At 41.5% G+C, this 4,040-nt stretch overlaps 1 protein-coding gene across 1 annotated transcript in view; it reads right to left on the reverse strand.

Moving 5' to 3' along the window:
• Positions 1-4,040, reverse strand: part of EPHA6 (EPH receptor A6) — a 983,118-nt gene that overhangs the window by 12,564 nt on the left and 966,514 nt on the right. The window lies entirely within an intron of this gene.

Consider the following 4,040-nt stretch of genomic DNA (forward strand, 5'->3'; position numbering starts at 1 on the left):
GCCCTAAACTAGGCCTTTCTCCTAGGGCTATGGACCATGGGACAGGTACAAATCATTCTTTGAAAGGTAGTTATATTGCATTATTATAAAATGAATGAAGGTGAGAGGAGCTTGAAGTTCACATTTATAAAAGGATAACTGACTGTATAGTAGTTTTTCAAATGACTGTTTTTACAGTTTTTCAAATGACTGTTTTTACAGTTAATTGGATTTTATCACCACATTCACTTGTATAACCACATACTTTCTTGAGTAGTAGAGGAAGCAAGCTTGTTAGGAACTGCACTGAGCTCCCCCTGGGAGTGCATCTCACACATAAGAATGTCAGCAGAAGAAAAGATGAGAACTGCTCCAAATTATGAAAGCTTTCCCCAACCGACATGTTTTCTCTTAGGTGCTCTGACTTTTGAAAGGAAAGATTACAGATATAAGCTTTATGACATTTCTAATATGTTAGTGTAACATTATTAAGCTTTGGTTTTCATAGCCTCCCTCATTCCCCTCTGTTGTCATAATTTCCTTCTCTCTTACTACCCTGTCAAGAGAAAGGATAAAAGCTTCTCAGGTAAATCCTTGAGAAAAAAGCAATTAGAGTGGAATAAAAACCATGGGGACTTCATGGATGAGAGTGCTGTGTTTGTGCAGAAGTCTGAGAGCAATCTGGGAATCGGGGATATAGAGAAAAGGTGGGTGTAGGAGCGTGTGGTAAGAGTGACTGTGGATTATACACGTAGACTCCTTGTGTGTCTGAGAGATACTAGGGAAGAAAGATTGAAGTTCTACACCATGTTATGTTTCCTTAACCCAACATCTCTCTGGGACAGACAGCTGGGTTCTGGGATTTAGAAGAGGAGTGACAGTGTCATAGTTTCATAAACATAAAATGAACCAGGCATTATTTAGCTAATTATTGCTATTCTTTAATATACCACATCTTGTCTCCCTAACCAGTTCTGTTCTCTGGGATCAGGAACAGAGTAGGTTTGGCACTGGGGTGAAAGGATGAACAAAGGGAGCCCCTCCAGGCCGCCGTGAAAATAAGAATGCTGATAAAGTTTCAGGCCTGATACTCATAGAACTCTGGTTCTTTTTGTTTCCCAAACAAGAGTGTATTAGGAGCAAAAGTGGTAGCGCATATGTCTCTGTCAGAAGCAAGGATAGCAAATCAGTCACAGAAACCTCCATTTGGTCTCCCAGAGATTAGACCTCAGAATTGAATCAAACTGCCAACTTTATATAAAGCACCCAGCTCCCAGCCTGCGTGTGGCAGTGCCATCACAGAGCTTGCCACTCACCGGCCTGTCCCGCTGGACCCCTGCACACCCCACTAAATCACATGCCTCTGGTTCTCAGACATGACCCTTCATCTTAACCTCTAGTCCTTTTTACCTTGTGGCATTTTGAAAGAACAGAGAAGGAACTGTTGTGTCTGTTTTCTTCACAAGGAAGGCTCTAACCTGCCTGTCTCTATAGCCATAGGACATGAGGCAGCTTTGTGGACGGGCACTGGCTGTGGAGCCTGTTAGTACTGTACCACTCCACGGGGCCCACATTCCATGGCTGCAGTTTAGAGGTGCCAGTGTCCATAATGCAGACCAGCTTTATGACTCCTTTATACTAGCTTTCTCCTCAGTGTTAAAGCATGCCAAAGTCTCTTCAGTAAAACAAAAATAAAGCACAAGAAACATTTCCTCTAACTACTACTCCTTCTCATCAGAGACAAGTCTCATGGGAAAAATGATGTATTATGTATTGCTCCTCTGTGATCTTGTATACTCCTCCCCTATTGCAATCTATCTCACAGTTTTACTGAAAATTCTCTGACAAAGTCTGTACATGAACACCTGAACACCTCAATGCTAAATCCAATGCACACAATTCACTTTTTCTTTTACTGAAGTTTTATTTTTTGGAGTGGTTTTTGCTATAGGGCGCGTGCACTCACCAGACAGACAGAGAGAGACATAGAGACAGAAAGCAAGAAATCACTCCCCAGAGGGGATGGTCACGCCACAATCCCTTCTCCTCCATTCTCCCCTCAAGATCTTGGGTATGCACGCTCACATGCCCGGTGTGAGTTTTAAGCCACCGGGTCCGGAATATGAACCGTGGTCGACTACATGGGAGTCCAGCGACATAGCCATTATGCTAACTGCTGGTTCCTATCTTTTACTGAAGTTTTGTGAGGTCTCGGACATGATTCTCCTGAAACTCTGTCCTCCTTTGCCTTTTACCATATAGCTCGTGCCCCGTTTTCCTCATTACTTTCCTGGCTCTTCTTTCTAGTCTCCTGTGGTACTTTATTTATTTATTTATTATTATTATTTTTTTTTTTGAGAGATTTTTTGCTACAGGTTGTGTGCACTCACCAAAGAGACAGAAAAACAGAGAGACAGAAAGTGAGAATTTACTACCCCTCCAAAGGGGGGATCACCATGCCACAATCCCTTCCAGCAAAGTAACCATTACACCATCTGCTGGTCCCTCCTCTGGTTCTCTTTTTCGGTTCATATCTTAAATCTTGGTGCTCCAGCAGGGCTGCATTCTTTTCTTCTGTTTATTTGCATTCTTTAATTTCTTTCTCTGTTATTTTATTTATTTATTTATTTATTTAGAGAGAGAGAGAGAGAGGAGAGAGAGAGACACTTTTGCTATAGGGCACTTGTGCTCGCCAGAAAGAGAGAGACAGACAGACAGAAAGCGAGAAATCACCCCCGGGGGGATGGCCACACTGCAATCCCTTCTCCTTCGTTCTCCTCTCTGGATCTTGGACACGCCCACATTCACATGTGTCCAGTGGAGTTTAAGCCACTGGGTCCAGGACTTGAACCGCAGTCAACTAAATGGGAATCCAGCAACATAGACATTACTCCAACTGCTCGTCCCTTTCTCTGTGATTTTAACCTCTTTAAAGTTTCAGCTACAATCTATATGCTGATGATCATCTGTTCTATATCCGTAGCCCAGATCTTTCACCTGCATAGCGACCTATAACTGTAACTGCCTTTTGAACATCTCCATTTATACACCCCACAGGCATTTCTTATCTTTTACAGCTTGCTCACAGTGATCTCATTTCTATTCCCAAAACTTGTCCCTCTTCCTCTCTCTCTTAGTGGTAATACTATCAACCAATTTAAGAAAGATACTTGATAAAAGCCTTGATTCTTTTACTGCCTTCTTTCCCGTACTCAGTCAGTGGCTGGGACACACATTGCTTTTCCTTGCCTAATAATAAATCTATTCTCTTATCTCTGACCCCAAGTTTAGTCCCATTTCAGAAGTCAGACCCCAGTCTTTTCTGGCTTTGATTGCTGAGAGCACCTCCAGTCTGTTTCAAGTCTCATTCTCCATTTTGCCCTCACAGTCTGAATCTTCCTGAGAATATTTTTTCAGAATTGCAGACGTGATCATGCCATCCTCTTGCTTAAAAAATTTTCAATGGCTGTCCATTGCTTTTATGATAAAATCTCAAGTTCTTCCCCTCACCCCACCCCCTTTTACTGCTTCCTGTGTTGGAATGCTTTAGGGAAGATGGGCTAGAGTAATAGTTTAATCTCTAGCTATTTCATGCTTGGCTTCACTTTACTGAGGCTGCCAATTAGTGATTTAGAGGTGAACTCTTATGTGCTCTGCTGTGAACTGTGCCTGTTTCGAATAGTCCTTGAAGAGTCTTGGTCTTATTGTCACTAAAAATCTGCACTGACTCGAACCTGTGACCTGAAGTTGAATATCTGTATATCCTCTTGGCCATCCCTTGTGTCAGGAACATGAGCTTTGGAAATATTGTGGTTAGTTCTAAGTCCATTTTAGCCTCAATAAAGAAATACAATTTCAACTTAATATTTAAAGTGTAATATTTTCAGGCCTAGAGAATAATCTTTTTTTTTTTTTCCTTCTACACTTCTCCTTCTTATAATTGCTTTTCATAGAGAGGTAAGTAGATCTCAACTCTACTGACTTATAAAATGATACATGAGTGCCTTCATTTTCTTGTCATATGCCCTTTTTTGGTTTTAGGAATGGAAAGTAACAAAAAC

This window comes from Tupaia chinensis, unplaced genomic scaffold (genome assembly GCF_000334495.1).
Source record: "Tupaia chinensis unplaced genomic scaffold, TupChi_1.0 Scaffold149851_1, whole genome shotgun sequence".
In the NCBI taxonomy this organism is placed as follows: Eukaryota; Metazoa; Chordata; class Mammalia; order Scandentia; family Tupaiidae; genus Tupaia; species Tupaia belangeri.